Here is a 23,038-nt window from a genome sequence, read left to right as displayed (position 1 = left end):
GCACACAGGGGCTCTCCAAATGCGACATGGTGTCCGCTAACGATTGGAGCTAATTTTCCATTCAAAAAGTCAAATGGCACGCCTCCCCTTCCGAGCCTTGCCGTGCACCCAAACAGTGGTTTACCCCCACATATGAGGTATCGGCGTACTCAGGAGAAATTGCCCAACAAATTTTAGGATCCATTTTATCCTGTTGCACATGTGAAAATGAAAAAATTGAGGCTAAAAGAAATTTTGTGTGAAAAAAAAGTACTTTTTGATTTTTACAGATCAATTTGTGAAGCACCTGAGGGTTTAAAGTGCTCACTATGCTTCTAGATAAGTTCCTTGGGGGGTCTAGTTTCCAAAATGGGGTCACTTGTGGGGGAGCTCCAATGTTTAGGCACACAGGGGCTCTCCAAACGTGACATGGTGTCAGCTAGCGATGGAGATAATTTTTCATTCAAAAAGTCAAATGGCGCTCCTTCCCTTCCGAGCCTTACCATGTGCCCAAACAGTGGTTTACCCCCACATGTGAGGTATTGGTGTACTCAGGAGAAATTGTCCAACAAATTTTAGGATCCATTTTATCCTATTGCCCATGTGAAAATGAAAAAATTGAGGCTAAAATAATTTTTTTGTGAAAAAAAAGTACTTTTTCATTTTTACGTATCAATTTGTGAAGCACCTGGGGGTTTAAAGTGCTCACTATGCTTCTAGATAAGTTCCTTGGGGGGTCTAGTTTCCAAAATGGGGTCACTTCTGGGGGAGCTCTAATGTTTAGGCACACGGGGGCTCTCCAAACGCGACATGGTGTCCGCTAAAGATTGGAGCCAATTTTTCATTCAAAAAGTCAAATGGCGCTCCTTCCCTTCCGAGCCCTGCCGGGTGCCCAAACAGTAGTTTACCCCCATATATGAGGTATCAGCGTACTCAGGACAAATTGGACAACAACGTTCGTGGTCCAGTTTCTCCTTTTACCCTTGGGAAAATAAAAAAATTGTTGCTAAAAGATCATTTTTGTGACTAAAAAGTTAAATGTTCATTTTTTCCTTCCATGTTGCTTCTGCTGCTGTGAAACACCTGAAGGGTTAATAAACTTCTTGAATGTGGTTTTGAGCACCTTGAGGGGTGCAGTTTTTAGAATGGTGTCACTTTTGGGTATTTTCAGCCATATAGAACCCTGAAACTGACTTCAAATGTGAGGTGGTCCCTAAAAAAAATGGTTTTGTAAATTTTGTTGTAAAAATGAGAAATCACTGGTCAAATTTTAACCCTTATAACTTCCTAGCAAAAAAAAAAATTGTTTCCAAAATTGTGCTGATGTAAAGTAGGCATGTGGGAAATGTTATTTATTAACTATTTTGTGTCACATAACTCTCTGGTTTAACAGAATAAAAATTCAAAATGTGAAAATTGCGAAATTTTCAAAATTTTTGCCAAATTTCCGTTTTTTTCACAAATAAACTCAGAAATTATCGACCTAAATTTACCACTAACATGAAGCCCAATATGTCACGAAAAAACAATCTCAGAATCGCTAGGATCCGTTGAAGCGTTCCTGAGTTATTACCTCATAAAGGGACACTGGTCAGAATTTCAAAAAACGGCAAGGTCATTAAGGCCAAAATAGGCTGGGTCATAAAGGGGTTAATCTCTCCCTCTTCTGCACAATCAAGACATGATATTTCCCTGGCGCAAATGTGCATACAAATGCAATAAAATACCATTCAAATGCTTTCCTTTTCTGATTGTTTTATGTGTTTATTACTATGTGTTTTCCTTGTTTACTATTTACATTTTCTGTATTGTTACTCTTTATCTTTATTACTAGTGTCATTATTTGATGTTATGAGAAGCACCACAAGCAAGAGTGAAAACAAACAGGCTTTTTCTAATGCTCAGCAACAGACCAGTCCCATTTTTATGAATGAGAGGAAGCCACGATTAGCATATCTTAGACAGCCTGTGTAAATCCACTAGCCCAAATAGTCTGCTTGTCTATTGATCTGTGCACAGAAGAGTCTCAACTCTGCACCTTCTCTTGGCTGCATCCTCTCTGTGGTGCTGACCTGCCAGTAGTTCTTGAACTCAACACTTTTTAAGCACAAAGTCCCCCTTCCTACCTCCAATAAAAAAAGACCTCTTCTCCCTCCACCCACACTACATCCAAATGAATGCTCAATACATGCAAATCTAAATCCCCCCCTACCTTGGATGTAATGAAAGCAAAACACACATCCCACACACACAGTGTTATCCCTCTTGGAGAAAGAATTGACTCCTCAGAATTCCATAACTTACTCCCTCCGTCACCCCCTCTCCACAGTTGTGGTGCTCCCCTTTTTTTTAATTCCTCCTCCATATGTTGCCCTTTTTTTTTGCTGCACAATCTGCTTTGCATCAATTCCATCTTTATCCATGAAAAGCATCTCTCAGATGTGTCATCAGTGAGGGAGATGCAGAGAAGGGGGCTGAGGGTCACCTCTGATGGACACCACTCCTCATCTTCACAAGTCAGGAGAGAGGCTGTGAGACCCCTGCCTCTTGCAATTATTCATGTGATTGTGTTCTCACTGGCCCCCTCTCCTTCCCTCCGTCAGCAGCTTGCTCTCAGCCCTAGCCTTCCCCCTCCTTCTCTGTCTCTCTCTCTCTCTTTCTCTCTGTTGCATTCCTTGCCAGAAGCTCCAAGCTTCACTAGGATCTCCTTGCTGGGGCTGGAGTGTATAGGACTTTAGGATGCTGTTGGGTCTCCACAACCATTGCATGTGACTGGGACCTTACAAAATTCTTCTCTAAGGGTGTCATCAGAAGAAACCACCAAGGTAAGGAACCTTCCAACCCAGAAGGCATCTCTTGTCTGTCTCCTTGTCTATTTGCATCTCTTTTTCCTCTTGCGAGTTGAGGGTTTCTTCAGGATGCCACCTGGGATCTGCTGAAGCTTGGCAGCTAGGAGATGTGTCCACTCCTTGGAGGAACTTATGAGCCAGGTTGGGCTAGGAGGAGCAACTGTTTGTCCACCAAAGCCATCTCCTTAGACCTATGGTGGAAGCCTTCGGTACCTACTTCCCAGAGAGATCTTATGGCTGCTGTTGGGCATTTTGGTTCTTCTGATCACAAATGATGGCTTCTGGTTTATTTCATTTGTTGTTGTTTTTTTTTTAGCACATGGTGGGCTTATTTGGATCTTCTAAGGAGATGACTGAGTGGTGTGGTATTTTGCAGAAGAAGACATAACGGAGGATATTCTGGAGTGCAAGGAAAAAAAATCCCTTTACGATATATTTGGCTCAGTTTTAACCAGCCGTGTGCCAGGAGGCATTCCAGTACATCTTTCAGATACCTGGTTCCCCAATGATCCATCCTTTCTTCTGGCACAGGGTTAACAGCAATAGCGCAAAAAATAAAAAAAAAATAAAAAAATTGCTTTTCCCCCTCTGCTTCAAAAAGGATTAACATTGCTCCCCTCTGGGATATTTCTTGGAAAATAAACTCTGCCAACTGCTCCGACCCTATGAAATGGTTAATCAGAGTTCTGTATGAGGAACATGCTTAGCTCCTGGTATATTTTTTTGAGACCGTGTATGGGATTTTACTTAAGCAGGGGGATAGGCATCTGCTTCGTACTGAGGGCCCTTAGTTAACCCTAGTGTTGCAGGCCTTGGCATCTTAAGTGTTAACTATTCAGAAAATTAAAAATAAATATATATATGATAAGATGCAAATCAGTTCCCTTCCCCAAGATCCATTTATATATATATATATATATATATATATATATATATATATATATATATATATATATATATATATATATATAAAAAAAAAAATAATAAAAATAATATTATATATATCTATATATCTATATATATATATATATATAGATATATCTAGATATTTTTTTAATTTTACTTTTTTTGCATATTAAACGATAAGACATCTTTTTTCATGACATACATCCTTTTTGGGGGGAATCCTTATTAATTAACTCTTTGCAGTAAGGGGAGCATGACTGTTTAATAAGAACAGAATGCAATGCTTATGTATCAGAGAGATGCAGGGATTAAATAAAAAAAGGTTCGTCTACATGTGAAGACCCCCTTAGGGGGATTTTGCATCTGTCCCCCCCTCCTGATTGCATTTCATACAGTCTAGCACATATGATTAAGCAGGAGATTGGCAGACCTGCATTGTGGCCATAGCCTTCCATAGGATCACGGCAGAAACTGTTGTGGAAACTACATCTTCTATGGAGAATAGAAATTTCTTCTGAATTATTTAATCATGGAACAGTTCAGTGAGAAAGAATAACAGACAGATGAAAGAGAAGAAGGGTCCATCCCGCACCCTATATTCCATAGCCAGATGATCCATAGGTTCCCAACCTCTTCCTATACCTTGTTTCTACCTATGTACTTAATTAAGGCCAGCCAACCTTCAGCCTCTATTATATTATATCAATTTTTACTTTTTTCCGCCTCTATTATAAAGTGTCTAAATCAATTTTTTTTTTTCCCATTCGGATAATTGTCAAATGGCTCTGCTACATCTGGATTCTTTTTTTTTTTGATAGATCATGGCTTTGGAGTCATCATGTTCCATTTTTATTTATTTATTTATTTTTTAGATGTTTTGCATTCCGGAATCTAGTATCCGTAGAAGGCGACATAGGCCGTGGCATTGTACGACCCATGTAAAATTCTTGCACAGTGACTGCTCAGAAGGATCAGGCTAAAGCGTAGACCCCAAGCATTCCTGATTATGCAGCAAGAATTTGTTATTAGCCAAAGAGATGTAATGCTGCAAAGATGCAGTGATACAATGTATCCATTTGTTTACAACTTCAAGGAAAGCATTCTAAAGTCCTTAAAGGGACAATAACAAAAGTTTGCAACTTCCAAAACTTTTTTTCTTTTAGAACAGGAGGGGAGATATTTGGGATTGGGGGTCAGGGAGACTTTTTTTTTATTTTTTTTTGTTGGGGGGGAGGGGCAGGAGGACCTCCATTAAAAAATGGCAATAGATGAATGAGCTTAAGAGTGTCTCTTTAAAAATACAGCCATGGGATTATCATCAATGATCTGCCCTTATGAGACCTTATCTAGCCCAGCCTCTGTACTTGTGATATAGTCTGGAGAGGAAAGGACAGAAAGGCAGCAGCTTAAGTGGGACCCCCGCTGTTAGTGGCAGACTCGGAATCTTCTTCTTTTTTTAATAAGTGTTTTCAGAATTTATTTCCAACTTCCTGGCACATTAAATATGAATCACTCGCTGTACTCGTTGGTTTTGATCATTTTTTACGCAGAAGAATTTAGCAGAAATCCACTTAAGATGGGTCTAAAGTTTGATTATTTTTCTTAAACTTTAAAAAAAAAAAAACAATAAAAAAAATCCCTATAAGCAATAGGCCTCAAATCGTCATAAAAAAATATTGAAAAATGTGATTTAAATCCATATAGCCCCGCTGGGGCGGCACCATCTAGGTTCCCTGCCCCCCGAGGAACAGCAGACACGCCCTATGTAGAAGTAGATTGGGGTGTCTTTAAGAAGTCGTGGCCAATGGCTGCCGCTCTATTTTCCCCAAATTTGCACCAATTTTTCTTCTGCCCCATTGGTGCAAAAAGTAGGAGCTGGATATATAAGTTGTCGTTTAGCTATAAAAGTTTGTAATAACTTTTGAAAAGTATTTTGTTGTTAAAATAAAAAGTTTTTTCGTATGGGTTCTTTAAGGGAATGGCGTAACTTGAAAAGTTGCAAAAAACTTTTAAAACAAACCTCAAACTTCTTTGTCTCTGGCTGAAGAAGGCATCTGTAGTTAATTATCGGCTCAGCCAATGAGGGCGCAGTGTGGGATCCCCTACACAACAATTAGGCCCCTACTCAGCTCCATGGGCCGAATACACAATGTCGCCTGTGTTTATCCGGTACCAGACGTATGGGGAAGGTGAAAGGCCGGCGGCCACAGGGAATATTTCTCCAGCGTTATTTAATAGGTCTGTGTGGAAACAAAAACATTGTGTATTGGTGAAGGTGCGAGGAGTGTGCCCAAATCACGGGGAAAGGTCCACCCTCTATTGTATAAAGGCAACATCATCATTGCCAGATTTCAGTCTTGGTCTTTAGTTGGAATGTTAGTGTGACTCTTTGGTTTATTGCAGATGTAAACTCAGATCTACTTTATTTCCTACATCAGCAAAATGTCTAAAATTATTGGTCTGACACCACGTCTCCAGGACGTCAATCACTTCACAAAATACTCAGCTCACAGCTCTCCATCACCCCAAACTGCCACGGCAAAGATTGTGTTGTCATATCTCTATCTATTACCTATCTATTATCTATCATCTATATATCTATCTATTATCTATCTATCTATTATCTATCTATTATCTATCTATTATCTATCATCTATCTATTATCTATCTATTATCTATCTATTATCTATCTATCTATCTATCTATCTATCTATTATCTATCATCTATCTATTATCTATCTATTACCTATCTATCATCTATCTATTATCTATCTATTATCCATCTATCTATCTATCTATCTATCTATCTATCTATTATCTATCATCTATCTATTATCTATGTATTACCTATCTATCATCTATCATCTATATATCTATCTATTATCTATCTATCATCTATCTATTATCTATCTATCTATTATCTATCTATCTATCATCTACCTATTATCTATCTATCTATCTATCTATTATCTATCTATTATCTATCATCTATCTATCTATCTATTATCTATCTATTATCTATCATCTATCTATTATCTATCTATTATCTATCTATTATCCATCTATCTATCATTTATCTATTATCCATCTATCATCTATCTATCTAATATCTATCTATCTATCTATCTATCTATCTATCTATCTATCTATCTATTACCTATCTATCATCTATCTATCATCTATCTATCATCTATCTATTATCCATCTATCATCTATCTATCTATCTATCTATCTATCTATCTATCTATCTATCTATCTATTATCTATCTATCTATCATCTATCATCTATCTATCTATTATCTATCTATTATCTATCATCTATCTATCTATCTATCTATCTATTATCTATATATCTATCTATCTATCTATCTATCTATTATCTATCTATTATCTATCATCTATCTATTATCTATCATCTATCTATCTATTATCTATCTATCTATCTATTATCTATCTATTATCTATCATCTATCTATCTATTATCCATCATCTATGTATCTATCTATCTATCTATCTATCTATCTATCTATCATCTATCTATTATCTATCTATCTATCTATCTATCTATCTATTATCTATCATCTATCTATCTATCTATTATTTATCATCTATATATCTATTATCTATCTATCATCTATCTATTATCCATCTATCATCTATCTATCTATTATCTATCATCTATCTATCTATTATCTATCTATCTATTATCTATCTATTATCTATCATCTATCTATTATCTATCTATCTATCTATCTATCTATCTATCTATCTATCTATCTAACTATCTATCTATCTATTATCTGTCTATCATCTATCTATCTATCTATTATCTATCTACCTATCATCTATCTATTATCTATCATCTACCTATCTATTATCTATCTATCTATCTATCTATCTATCTATCTATCTATCTATCTATCTATCTATCTATCTATCATCTATCTACCTATCATCTATCTATCTATCTATTATCTATCTATCTATCTATCTATTATCTATTTATTATCTATCTATCTATCTATCTATCTATCTATCTATCTATCTATCTATCTATCTATCATCTATTATCTATCTTTCTGTCACTATCAATTTTTCAGACTTTTTTTCAGAATTTCCGCTTGTTATATGTTGCTTTTTGCCAGTTTTGACTACAGGCCACAATGTATTAAAAACCACAACAGGTCTAACATATTCTTATGCCCTTTTTCCTTCCAGATAAATATAATTAATTCATTGCTTTGAATTATATATGGTACTTATTTCTTTTTTCATTTCTTACTTTTCTCTTTGACTTTTTTCTTTCACATGAAATGCTCCTTCTACTATCACCTGTTTGGTTTGTGTGTGTGTAAGTATATCTGTGTTCTGTATGTATGTGTGTGTGTGTGTGTGTGTGTGTGTGTATATATTATATATACATGTGTGTGTATGTGTGTGTATATTATGTGTACATGTGTGTGTATATTTTATATGCATATGTATTTATGTGTGTGTATATTATATATATGTGTGTGTGTGTATGTGTATATTATATATACATGTGTGTTTGTGTGTGTATATATATGCACACACAATCATACATATGACTTGTATATACAATGTCGGAGTGGGGTGCCAAGGGTCCACCAGTAACAATGACTTTGGGGGGCACTTTTCACCTGAATACAAATATTACCCTCCCCTCGTTCACAAATTTACCTATATCTCTATAGAATAATAAACTAGGTAGTTTGGTTAGTGAATGATGAGACGCTGCTCTTTCCTGTACAGAGTAAATCATGTGAATTATGCCAAGTACTTCCCATATAGTGGGATTGGGGTCCCATAGCTGCACAGGGGCCCACCGGGGGATTCCCATGTTCCCCTATGGGCCAGTCCGAGCCTGTGTATATAAGTATTTGCACAGACATTTTTCCTTAATCCAATTTTCCAAAAATATCCCTGTTTTATAAAAAACGAGTCACAGGCCACAATGGTAAAAAAAAATAAAATAAATAAAGAATAGAGAAAGTCCTGAGCAGATGTCAATGGAAAGCTGGGGTGCTGTGATCACGGTGTGCTGTGATTTCTGCGCTCCGGCTTCATTTCCTGACTGGTTCCTTCGCGCTGGTACCTCCAATATGCCAGATACAATGGCTTTTTCATCTGGAAATACTTCAGACTGAGCAGTAAAGACAAAATTCCTGCAAGGCGTATTGTATTCATGGCTGTCAGAGACCCTGGAAAGTGCAGAGGTCCCCCCAGATTGGGGGGGGGGGGGGGGTGAGAGGGGCGGTGGGGGGAGGGGGAGCAGTCAGGGGTTGGGGGGATTGCAGCTACAGTATTTCCACATCTGGAAGTGATTCCCCCCCTCAGGTCGTCTGGTGTTTTCATTCCTTTTCCATACGCACATCTTTTCACAATCTTCATATGATCCCCCTCATTCCGAGGCTTAATGAAGGCCTCGTGTGGTTCCTTGCAGAAAATCTACAGACTTGTGGTATCGTTGGCCTTACAGAACGGCGCGGAAGCCAAAACTTTACTTCTAGATGATGTTGGTGCACTACAACTCCCAAATACAATGCAACCTCATGTGCCCTTTCTAAATCTAAGATCCTATCCCAATATGTAATAGGTGTAATAATAATATTAATAAATACCTTCAATTAGAAATGTTGATAGTTCTTCTGATTAGCTATGTCACTTACTCATGCACAGGGCATTGCAGAAGCTTAGGTATCCATGGTTACGACCACTAGAAACTAACTGTCACTATATGAGTGCTCAAAACCATTGCCCTGCACTTGTAGTAAGCGATGTAGCTAATCAGAAGAACTATACTACATATCTAACTGGAGGCATTTTCTAATATTATTATTACATGCACTACATATTGAGATAGGATCTTGGAGACGGAAATACGACTTTAAAGTAGGACCTCAACCATTTTCCTTATACTTGGAGATTTCCATCACTGCTCAGTGGCATAATGCTATGTTTTTTTTCCCAAAAACAGCGCCACTCCTGTTTACAGTGTGTAACTAGTATTGCGGCCCAGCTCCCCTAAAATACATGGAGCTGAGCTGCAATACCACAAACAGCCTGAGGACAGGGGTGGCGCTGTTTTCAGAAGACACCAGTAAAATCCATGATATCATAGACAACATGGGCAATCCGGCCGTTGCTATTGATCACAGGGACTATAGCGGAAAATTGGTGCCACCCCCAAGATGTTCCTATCCCAAAAAAAAGGGTCCCGACGTTATTATCCTGATCATTGTGGGATTTCACGTTTTTTTCTTTGATGAGGGATTATCGGAACATTAAGGCGTTGGAAGTGTCACCCAACGTGCCTTGACAGCTACTAGCTGATGTGCATGCTGGGACTTGTAGTTGTGACCCCGGCTGCTGATCGCCGCTTGTATTCTTCATTTCCTGGATTTCGGCAGTTCTTTACGGTGTCAGCTCGATCTGCGTTGCTTCGATGCCTTTGTAGCCTTTCTATATCTGTGCTGTACGCCGCAGTGATGGTAATTAGAGCTGCAGGAGCGGCTGAGGTGTTGAGCACACAATTGGATTACAAGGAAAAGTAGATTAGGGATTGGCAATCTGTGGCTCTTCACGTGTTAGGGAAGTAACCCCCTCTGTGCCGGTAGGAAGAAAGGAGAGCATAGTGGGGGTTGTAGTTTTTATTTCTGTAGTCAAAGGTTGGGAATGTCGACCTTTGCAATACACCCATAAAATGGCCAAGGGGTGTGAATATAATGGGTGCAGGAGATGCAGTTGCACCCAAGTCCTGGAGAATAGGGGATACAAGAGGTTCCATTCATCCATATGTGAAGACCATTACTATAGTTGGGTGCCCAGGGGTGTAAGTATAATGGGTGCAGGGGATGCAGTTGCACCCAAATCCTGGAGAATAGGGGGCACATGACTTCCCATTCGCCCATATGTGAAGACAAATACTATAATTGTGGGCCAAGGGGTGTGAATTTAATGGGTGCAGAGGTTGCAATTGCACCCAAGTTCTATAGAATAGGGGACACAAGAGGTCCCATTCACCTATATTTGAAGACCATTACTAAAGTTGGGTGCCCAGGGGTGTAAATATAAAGGTGCAGGGGTTGCAGTTGCACACAAGTCCTGGCGAATAGGGGGCACATGAGGTCCCATTGGCCCATATGAGAACACCAATACTACAGTTGGGGACCCAGGGATGTAAATAAAATGGGTGCCGTGCAGGACTTACAGTTTCACTCAAGTCTTGGAGAATGGGAGGCCCAAGTGGTCCCATTGGCCCATATGTAAAAAACAATACTATAGTTGGGGGTCCTGCTGAAGAGTTTTAATTTTGGGCCCACAAGGTTCATGTTATGGCACTGCTGATGGACGAGATCTTGACCTGAAACTATGATACCTAGGTCCACATTAGAAGTGTGTTATTTGCTCCAAAGCGCTCTGATTGGATCCTACTTTTTGAGATAATTACATAAAAAAATATCTATTAGTCTCTATCAGTCACCTGTGGGTAATCGTGTGTAGGGTAACCCAAAGCCATGGAAGGGTGGCTACAAGTTGCGCACTGTGCAGCCCATGTTTTTTTGCCTGAAGAGGTTTCCCTCTAATCCAGAGAATGGAAGTGCAGCTGAAATGCTTGGCTCTACTATATTTCGAACCAGCACTAATATGCATGATTATACATGTGCCGATAAAAGGGTCCTATTGTCCCAATTTATGAGATCAGGCCTTTATTGCTTTTCCGATCAGGCTGTGGCGGGAGTTGTAGCTTTGATACAGCTGTGGTTTTCTGGATTACTCTGCTGGGTATATAGGCATATTTACCAACCTACCTAAGCTGCATTCAAAATACATTGATCAGAGCAGAAAGCTCTTTAAACTAGTCTTTACAATGGGGTTATTGATCCCTACCTTCATCGTATGAATGCTTCACACAGCTACTCTGAGTAATGCAGGATAAATTCCTAAAGGAGTGGAGAAAATGATACAACAGACAACAGAATTGGGTTTACAAAAAAGAGCAGAGCTGAGTTTATGTGGCCTAACTCATTATAAAGTGATTTTTTTCTACTCAGGTAAACTATTGCATTTCTTAACTTAAAGGGGATATGTCGCTTACCATAAATATGAATTTTTAAAAACCTGATATAAATGCTGCTGTTCTCCTGAATCCGGCACTATTTTTCTTTTGTTCCTGTGCCTCTCCATTCCTGAGATATGACCTCTCTTCTCTGTATATAAATATAGTCTTTTCAGTCTGTGTGTAGCACTGAAGAAGACCACGCCCGCAGAGAAGAGTTGATGACCACGCCCACTTTGCTTACAAGAGCAGATTTACACACAGGGAAGAGGAGACCATATCTCAGGAACCGAGAGGCACAGGAATAAAAGAAAAACGTTGCCGGATTCAGGAGAACAGCGCCATTTACCCCACATACAAAGATTATACATTTATGGCAAGAGACAAGTGCCCTTAAAATATAGCATGCTGCTGAATTTTCTTTGATAATACAGCAGACATGCGTTTTTCAGTGCAGTAAAGCTAAATTTGTTGCTTGTCATCTTAATACTTGACTGTTCATTAAAGGATATTTCCACTTTCAAGACAGTGGCTCCCAAATGGTTGGATACTTGTAAAAAAAAGACAGATAGTACTCATCCTCTCCGAATCCAGCACATCGCAATATCACCGGAAGCATCGGCAAGGAACTTGCACTGGACCGGAGGAGGATGAGTACTATCTGACTCCAATCGTTTGGGGACCACTTTCTTGAAACTCAGCACAGCTACATGGGCATGATTCTCCAACTATTGCTCTTCTCTATGTGAACAACCCTATAAACCACATAGAAATTGATGATGCCTTCACGAAAGCCTATTAGTCCTCCATTATATTGTCTTTAGTAGCAGCTGACTGAGCCGCAGTATAATAAGAGGTTCGACTTCAGCAGAATACCCAAAATTTCCATGTCAAAAGCAATTATTTTAGGTTTATGAGACAAAAGCTTTATTTTTGAGGGATTTCTAATTTTAGATGGTGATGATGAAGCCCTTATGACTTTGTGACCCTTGAATTACTTTTCCTAGAATTTATGGGAACGGTTAAAAGGAGAATGTGTTTGTCCTGGTTATGCTGGGTGCAGAATGGAAACTGGGATGCGATTCTGTAGAAAAGTTACTATAAACCATTCATAAAAGCAGGCAGAGATGTATCCCAGCATAGTAACATTGTTCCCACGACTTTCTATATGACCATCTAATGGGTGAAAGTACTGGGTGATAATGGTGTCTAACATCTTGGTGTAATCTATGGATCATATAGCGGGAGTGTCGGACTGGGCTGCCAAAGGCCCACCGGTAATCATTCCAGGGCCCCACTTTTCAGCTACGTGTAAATGTGACATTATCCTCAATCACAAATGTAAATAGCAATGATCTGAGTAGACTGGGAAGTGAATAAGAGTTTCCTTTTGTCTGTACATAGTGATTCCAGTATACTGTGCCAAGCACTGCTCATATAAGAGGGTGATAATAATAATAATCTTTATTTTTATATAGCGCTAACATATTCCGCAGCGCTTTACAGTTTGCACACATTATCATCGCTGTCCCCGATGGGGCTCACAATCTAAATTCCCTATCAGTATGTCTTTCAAATGTGGGAGGAAACTGGAGAACCCAGAGGAAACCCACGCAAACACGGAGAGAACATACAAACTCCTTGCAGATGTCATCCTTGGTGGGATTAGAACCCAGGACTCCAGCGCTGCAAGGCTGCAGTGCTAACCACTGAGCCACCGTGCTGCCCATGGGTGATGGCCGTTCCTGCACAAGGACCCACCGGAGGATTCTCCTGTTCTCCTGTGGGCCAGTGCAAGCCTGCCTAGCAGAGGCCAGGAGCACGTAGTCCCAATGTGACATCATATCATACACGTGGCCATACATCATACATACATGCTGACTTTTTTGGTTGGAATAGGGTACCCAGCAACCCGGTTACTTAGCATTTTGACATATTCAATGGGTACTATGACATAAAATAAATAAAAGATAGATAGATAGATAATAGATAGATAACAGATAAATAGATAGATAGATAATAGATAGATAATAGATGATAGATAGATGATTGATAGATAGATAGATAGATAGATAGATAGATAGATAGATAGATAGATAATAGATAGATGGATAATATAGATAGATATAGATAGATAATAGATAGATAGATAATAGACAGATGATAGATAGATAGATAATAGATAGATAGATAGATAGATAGATAGATAGATAGATAGATAGATAGATAGATAATAGCTGGATAGATAATAGATGATAGATAATAGATAGATAATAGATATAGGTAGATAAAGATAGATAGATAGATAATAGATAGATGGATAGATAGATAACAGATATATAGATATATATAGATAGATAATAGATATAGATAGATAATAGATGATAGAAAGATAGATATTAGATGATAGATAATAGATTGATGATAGATAGATAACAGATAGATAGATAGATAGATAGATAGATAGATAGATAGATAGATATAGATAGATAATAGATGACAGAAAGATAGATAATAGATTGATGATAGATAGATAGATAGATAGATAGATAACAGATAGATAGATAGATAGATAGATATAGATATAGATAGATAATATATAGATATAGATAGATAATAGATAATAGATAGATATAGATAAAGATAGATATTAGATGATAGATAATATATAGATAGATATAGATAGTAAATAGATAATAGATAAATGATAGATACATAGATAAGAGATATATAGATAGATAGATGATAGATAATAGATGATAAATAGATAATAGATAATAGATGAAAGATAATAGATAGATGATAGATATATAGATAATAGATAGATGATAGATAATATATAGATAGATAGATAGATAGATAGATAGATAGATAGATGATAGATAGATAGATAGATAGATAGATAGATAGATAATAGATGATAGATAATAGATAGATGATAGATATAGATAGATAGATAGATAGATAGATAGATAGATGATAGCTAGATAGATAGATAGATAGATAGATAATAGATAGATGATAGATAGATAATAGATAGATAATAGATGAAAGATAATAGATAGATGATAGATATATAGATAATAGATAGATGATAGATAATAGATAGATAGATAATGATAGATAGATAGATGATAGATAGATAGATAATAGATGATAGATAGATGATAGATAGATAGATAGATAAATAGATGATAGATAGATAGATAGATAGATAGATAGATAGATAGATAATAGATAGATGATAGATAGATAATAGATAGATAATAAATAAGACTTGTGTCTTAGACTTTATCGTTAAAAATCAATAGATAATAAAGATTGATAGATTTATGCACAGACAGAGAGATCAGCACATTATAGATGATAGATCAATAGATACTATAATAATAACACTGTATAGTTATGATACTTCTGTTTTCTTAGGCTTCATCTGTATATATCTGATTATTTTCCCATCGCCTTGTAGAGAGCCGTCACACTCCGCTTCCCATGATTACATCCACCATTTATTTATAGTCTTGGCTTTTCATTAACCCTTAACCCTGTGCGCTGGTTACACTTTTAGAATTGTTGTCCACCATTGTCCAAAACATTAATAATCACGTTTTGCCCCCAAACCGTCGTCTAGGGTGTTTGCCCTGAGTCTGCAGAGCATCCCGTGCGAGCAGAGCAGTTCTTTGGAGGTGAAAGAGTTAAATGCGCCTGGCTGAACATGGCTACTTCAATGAACATGGAGTAACTTAATAGCCTTCGATTATTCTTTTTGAACATAAGAGTAATCACTAGAGGGCAGTAATGTTCTTCCATAAATCTGGGCTAGTGGCCTCTGCGCCGCCGTCTCAGGGCAGTATGAAAAGATGGTTTGTTACCTCCAGCGATGTACAAAGTCTCTGGGGAGACAGAATTCAATCTAGCTGTGCTCTGGCCTAATGCTCAAGCAGTTTGTCAGGATTAACATCTTTCTGGTCGGTGGTTCTTCTCACCTATATTAGCGCCTCGCAGTATGATACAAAGTTTTAGAGAATTATACAACTTTAGATTGTCTGTGGAGTTTGTCAGCTGGAGTGAAGGTTACGAGATAATGCTACCAGCGGCAGCGATTCCTAGTGATTTACAGTTTATTTCCATTCATAGGAAATAAATGGAGACTAGAGGCGAACCAAGGGAAAAATGGTGAGAAGATATAACGGAGCAGTCATAAAACTTCATATGACTGATACAGAACTCACCCGATAGCGTAGGCTCACCTTAGATGAATTCACACGTATGAAGAGATGCCTAAAAGGGACCTTTAACTTGGTATAAATATTTCATTTTTCTTTATATGGTGTAAATCCTGCTGTTCTCCTGAATCCGACTCTGTTTTTGTTTTCTTCGTGCTCCTCTCCATTCCTGAGATATGGCCCCTTCTTCTTTGCATCTATTTCTAGTCCTTTAACTAAGTGGACATGGTCCTCGGAAAGACTCCCGTAGAGAAGAGTTAATGACCAAGTCCACTTGGCTAAAAAAAAGATTGATATTTGTTCAGGCCATATCTCAGGAACAGAGAAGCACAGGAACAAAAGAAAAGCAAGGCCAGATTCAGGAGAAAAGGGGCATTTACACCAGGTAAAAGAAAAGACATATTTATGGTCCTCTTTTAAAGGGGATCTCCACTTTGAATAACCCCTATTTCTTAAAAACAAGCTCATGACAAAGTGATTCCGAGCAACCATTTGTAATTTGAAGGAAATCTGTTGGGAACAGAAATCTACGAATAGATTTGCAGTACCTTGGTCCAGCGGCCGCTTCAGTATTCCATGGCCATCAATCCAGATTCCTGCGAATTGTCTTCCATATGCTGTCATTTTGTGCACCTCCTCTGTTTATAGGCCCAGAGTGACATAATGCGGAATAACATTGGGCCTAGTTTACTAAACAGAAGAGGTCCCGTGGATGCTGGGAGGTAAGGAGTGGTTCACAGGTCTCTAGTCTACTGGAATACTAACATGGTTATGGGACAAGGAGCCTGTGAATTAATTTGCTAGTGGCTTACTACTTTATCAATACCATAACATTCCACGGAGATAACTTCTTCAATTGTTTCAGGGCCCAGGGAGAAGAGCGCTGAACTTACATTTCTTCTCCATGGGTGATATGAACCTATGACGTTCATCCTGGTGTAGGCACAAACTACAGACCTTCTGTTTCAGAAGAGTGATCATTAAGTTTGATCTTCATGTTGGAAACTCACTGTGGGACAGTTAGAGTCTAAGAACAAGTTACTTATATATTGTTCATGTTAAGTTCGTTGTTGGAGACCTTCGACCATAGATGTAACCAGTTTTTGGGCCCATTTTATTTTATCAATACCACATAGAGATAGCTTCTTACATTACTTTGGGGCCCCATGAAGAAGGTGAACAGGGCTTAGATTGACTTATTTCTCTTCTCCATGGATTGTAAGAAGCTACGATGGTCTTCCTTCTCTTTGTGTTGGCAACAACATGTTTCAGGGTTGTGCTACAAGGAATGGATATAGGGGCAAACAAGGAACCATCTATCCCAGAAGAGTGGCCATCAAGTTTGATCTTTCTGTGGGAAACTCACTGTAAGATTGCAAGCCTATATGAGCAAATAGGTTCAGCTATGTTTCTTCTCCATGGATTGTACGAACCTACGATGGTCTTCCTTCTCTTTGTGCTAGCAACAACATTCTTCAGGGTTGTGCCACAAGGAATGGATATAGGGGCAAACAAGGGACCATCGATCCCTGAAGAGTGGCCATCAAGTTTGATCTTTCTGGGGAAACTCATTGTAGGATTGTAAGCCAATACGAGCAAGTTATCTCCTGATAAGTTTGGTGTTGGAAACCTTCAGCCAGTTTTTAGATCCATTTTTTATATAATTTCCATATAGATATATAAATTCTTAACCTACTCTGGGGCCCATGGTGAAGGGGAGCAGGGCTTAGGTTGACCTATTTCTCTTCTCCATATATGGTAATATTTTACATTGCTGTTCCTTTTGTTAATGGTGGAAAGAATATACTTGAGTGTTGTGCCACAAGGAATGGGAGTAGGGGATAATAAGGTAGAAAATATCTCAGAAGAGTTGTCATCAAGATTGCTCTTTCTATTGGAAAAGGATTGTAGGTTTGTAAGCGTATATGAAAAAAGTTATCACATGATAAGATTTGTGTTTGAGACTTGAACCATTGATAAAAACAGTTTTTGGATCCATTTTGTCTATGAATACCATAAAGAAATGGGTTCTTACGCTACCCCTGGGATAAAGAAGTAGAAGACCAGTGCTTTGGTTGACTTATTTCTCATTTCCATGAATGGTGAGAATCTACGATGGTCTTCTTTCTTTCGATGTTAGCAAAAATGTTCTTCAGGGTTGTGCCACAAGGAATTGATGTGGGGGCAAACAATGGACCTTCTATCTCAGAAGAGTGGTCATCAAGATTGCTCTTCCTCTCGGAAACTAACTGTAGGTTTGTTAGGCAGCATGAACAAAGGCAAAACCGTTGCTCTCTTTCCATTTCTGGGGAGAGCTGTGAGGCGACACATGGATATGAGGTGAGCTGCTGGTGGCAGAGCATAGAGAAGATTATTTAGTTTCTATCTTGAAGCTTCATTGCTCCTTTTTTGTGCGAATGAAAGCAGTCGATCAACTGAATCAGCAGAAGATTTTATCAAAGCTGTTAATAGTATTGTAATGAATTCGGAGATGAAGCGGAAGAAATCAATGCAGAGGAAGTATGTGGATTGGAGCTTTAAAAGGTGTCTGTTGGAGTATGACTGAGAATGTGCGTTCCTGTGATGCACGCACTTAGCACAAGCAGAACATACGGCCTTCATTGGAGATTGTTGGGATGTGAAAAGTGCTTGTTAAAGGACAAATCGAAGCTTTTATTTTCTACCGAATTGGAAGTGAGGGAGAAGCGAGGGTGGGAGAGGGCTCACATTATCATCCAGTATCTCCTGATATACTATCTTTTTATGGTTTTAATTAGATAATTTGTGCTGGATGCCAAAATGTTCTAAAAACGTCAACTAGACAAGGAAACTTTGCTATTAGTGTGGATGTGGGTGAAGATACCATTGAGGCAGCTTTTGCAGCTTCTCTGGGCCTGCGGAGGAGAACATTTGCTCAGATCGGCATAAACTTTTTGTTTGTGAGAAACTAATAATTCTATTCATCGACCAGTGTAGGTTATCGACTTGCACTTGTCATAACCTTACCTCCTATAAGGAATGAGAGAAGTGCTGTAAACATGAGACCTCCTGTCCGACAATGTTCAAATATCATTAGGCATGGACTGGCCCAAAGGGAGACAGGTGAATCCTCTGGTGGGCCCACCTTCTCCCAGTATTTATGGATACCTTGATATGAACAAGCCGATGCTATTTATGCATTGTGTGAATGGGGTCATATGTACTATTTGTGATCCAAGTGGCATTTATTAGGGCAGTGTCCCCCAACTGCAGTCCTCAAGGCCCACCAACAGGTCATGTTTTCAGGATTTCCTTAGAATTGCCAGGTGATAATTGCATCACCTGCACAGGCAATAATTCCATCACCTGTGCAATACAAAGGAAATCCTGAAAACCTGACCTGTTGGTGGGCCTTGAGGACTGGAGTTGGAGTACACTGTATTAGGGTATGCAAGACACAGAGACCAAAGATTTTGCATGGTGCACTGGAATTTCCCTAATGTCCATGCTCAGAAGGTGGAGCGTATGAATTAAACATGATACCTAATGCATTTATTGTAACTAGCTTTTCTAAGATGTATTTGTATTTTTTTTGGGGGGGGCTTATTATTTCCCGGTAGGGTTAGTAATGGGGAGGTGGGTCATATTGGATGCCTATGGTATTTATCACTTTTAGCAAATGCTCACTGGGAGCGTTTACCTCGGAATACATAGCATGTCAGCAATTCCTGGGCTGTGAATAATCCAATAATAAAGCATCTTGTAAATGCAATAATGTATTCAGAGGCTAGCGACAGCAAAAAATATATATATATATGATGCCACCCCTCCCCCCATTATAAACACATACAATTAGCTGTCACACACTTTTAGCTCTGGATCCTTTGTTTGCATTTTTTACAAAACACCCTGATTAGCAAGTTTTTCATTAATAGATGTTTATTTAGGTTGGGACTTTAAGAAAATTAGCAATTGAAATTGATGTTTATGGTATAAAACGTGAGCTGTAAAATCAGATGTTTATTACAGATGCTGTTACACGTTATGTCAGTGATGTTTTGCTACAGATATAGATAGCAGAGCAAATTGGAACAGATTGTTGAGGATATGTGTTATTAGCGTTTTTCCATCGAACGCTTAAGTAAATTTTAGTGCATCATCTGAAATGAGGTTGTCTCATAAAGATGGGATGGAGCAACTTAGGGGCGTTCTGGTAAAATCAACTGATGGATTTGCAAGCTTCTATCAGAAAAGGAGGGTGAAGAAGGGAGACATAAAGAGGGAAATTCGTCATTCCATTTACCCTATTTTCCTGGCAACCAAATTTTAACTTAGAAAAACATTTATTAAATGTTCAAAAAGTCAGAAAAAACCCAATCCAACACGATGGAAACAAGCAGACGGGTTTCAGACAAAGTTCTTAATGAATACGTGCTGTGTCTGAAACGCGTCTGCTTGTTTTATATGATGTTGGATTGGATTTTTTCTGGCTTTTTCTACATTTTATAAAAGTCTTTCTCAGTTAAAACAAACTTACAATCTAAAATGTTACAGATTTTAAGTGCTGGAATTCCATGCCAAGTATACCCAAGTATGAACCCAACCTAACTCTCTGGCCCTGCTCAGTTTTGACTCCCTGAGTTTAGGTCATGCGGAGTTCCCAGGAAATTAGAGATGAATGGACCCATTGAACTTCGGGTTCATCGGGTTCAGCCAAACTTTAGTCCAAAGTTCAACTTGGGTATCAGAACTTGATCTGAACCTGAACCACATAAAAGTCAATGGTTACCAGAACTTTGGTGCTGTAACATGGCTCTAAAATGGTCATAGTAAAGGCTAGGTGACTACAAAAGGAAGCAAAATGGGGGTAAGAGTAAGAAAAGTACCCTGCAAACAAATTTGTATAGTGAAATTGCTTAAAATAACAGAATAGAAAAATATAAAAAATAATAATCTTGAAACAGGAGGTGATGGTCCAAGTGGAGGAGTGTAGCATTGCCTTTCATTTGTAGTTTACTGTGCTAGTTAACCCCTTACTGACATCGGGAGTAATAGTACACCGATTTCAGTATCCCTTCCTTTGATGTGGGCTCTAGTGGTGAGCTCACATCTTTCTTTCTGAACAGCTAACATGTGCCCACAACAGCCGCGGGTGGAATCGCGATCCACCCACTGCTATTACCAGTTAAATTTCGCTGTCAAACTCTGACAGCGGCATTTAAATCGCGCCATCGGACCGGAAATACGCCCACCTGTGACCCGTATCACATGATCGCGAGTAACCGGTGTGTTGGAATGACAACCTGAGGTCTCCTGGAGACCTCTCTGGTTGTCAGTGCTGGATTGCTGTGAGCGCCAACCAGGCACTCACAGGAAGTCAGTAAATCTGCTATATAGAAGCAATCTGAACATAGTCTCTATGTAGCAGAACTGATCGGGCTATGACAGCTTCTAGTATCCCATGGCGACTATTGAAGCATGCCAAAAGTAATAAAAAAAATGTTTTAAAAAATATTTAAAAAATAAAAATATAAAAGTTCAAATCACCCCCCTTTTTCCCATTCAAAATAAAACAATAAAAATAAAATCAAACATATTTGGTATCACCACTTTCAGAATCGCCCGATCTGTCAATAATAACAAGGATTAATCTGATCACTAAACGGCGTAGCGAGAAAAAAAGTCAAAATGCCAAAATTACATTTTTTTGGTCGCTGCGACATTGCATTAAAATACAATAGCAGGAGATCAAAAGATTGTATCTGCATCAAAATGGTATCATTAAAAATGATAGCTTGGCGCACAAAAAATAATCCCTCACCCAACCCCAGATCAAGAAAAATGGAGACGCTACGGGTATCGGAAAATGGCGCAATTTTTTTTTTTACAAAGTTTGGAATTTTTTTTAACCACTTAGATAAAAAAGAACCTAGACATGTTTGGTGTCTATGAACTCATAATGACCTGGAGAATCATAATGGCAGGTCAGTTTTAGCATTTAGTGAACCTAGTAAAAAAGCCAAACAAAAAACAAGTGTAGGATTGCACTTTTTTGCAATTTCACTGCACTTTTTTTTCCCATTTTCTAGTACATGACATGGTAAAACCAATAGTGTCAATCAAAAGTACAGCTTGTTCTTCAAAAAACAAACAAGCTCTCACAAGGCCATATTGACAGAAAATTAAAAAAGTTATGGCTCTGGGAAGAAGGGGAGCAAAAAACGCAAAACCAAAAAAAGCTCCTGGGGTTAATAAATAAATGAAAGAAAGCTATGTGCTGGCCCCCCTATTTTTAATAACCATCAAAGGGAAAGCAGACAGCTGTGAGCTGGTCTTATTTTGCTGGGAAAAGACCAATACCCACGTAGCTTCCCAGTCTATTAATATCAGCCCCCAGCTGCTTTGCCTTTGCTGGTTATTAAAAATGGGGGGACCAAGAAAATAAATGACGTGGAGTCCCGCCTATTTTTAACAACCAGCTAAGTAAGGTCCGTGTTCGGAGTTCGGTTGGTATGAACCCCGAAATTTACAGTTCGCTCGTCCCTATTTAGAAATCCCAAGATATTCTAATTGTACTACTGAGTTGAGATTACAAAATCAGCTCTGCGACACAAATGTCTATTTGAGGGTCAGATGGGGGTAGTCTCGTCACTCTGTACATCCTGCAGCCCATTGATGTTAAATACAGTCACTGTACCATGATGTTCTTTTCGGGCCGAGGCCTGGAGTGTCGAAAATTGTCACCAATTCTCTTTGAAAGCTTAATATTTCCAGAGCGCAGAACTTTTTAATGAGAACTCGGAGGCACTTCCTTGCGCTAATGAAGGCAAGCATTTCATTGGTTGTGTCAGATCTTCCATTATAAGAATCCTCCAGGCGTGTGCTCCTTAAATATAGTGACAGTCTCACTGTAACTTATACGGCTGTAAACTGTCTGTTAACCTCGCCAATTTCATTGCCCCGACACCTAGAGGGCATAATGTAATCAAAACCTCTTCTCCCTGCTTTGACGCACAATG

At 38.5% G+C, this 23,038-nt stretch overlaps 1 protein-coding gene across 2 annotated transcripts in view; it reads left to right on the top strand.

The window, feature by feature from the left end:
* The first annotated feature begins 2,437 nt into the window (after nucleotides 1–2,437).
* The window catches only part of CDH11 (cadherin 11), a 154,116-nt gene continuing 133,515 nt past the window's right edge, over nucleotides 2,438–23,038 (top strand). The window contains exon 1 of one of the 2 annotated variants that reach the window (XM_077288389.1): nucleotides 2,438–2,804. The gene's annotated coding sequence lies outside the window, so the exon portion shown is untranslated. The remainder of the gene's footprint in view (nucleotides 2,805–23,038) is intronic. The other variant, XM_077288388.1, reaches the window with a different exon arrangement.

This window comes from Ranitomeya variabilis, chromosome 2 (assembly GCF_051348905.1).
Source record: "Ranitomeya variabilis isolate aRanVar5 chromosome 2, aRanVar5.hap1, whole genome shotgun sequence".
Classification (NCBI taxonomy): domain Eukaryota; kingdom Metazoa; phylum Chordata; class Amphibia; order Anura; family Dendrobatidae; genus Ranitomeya; species Ranitomeya variabilis.
This window is presented reverse-complemented; position numbering and strand designations above follow the sequence as displayed.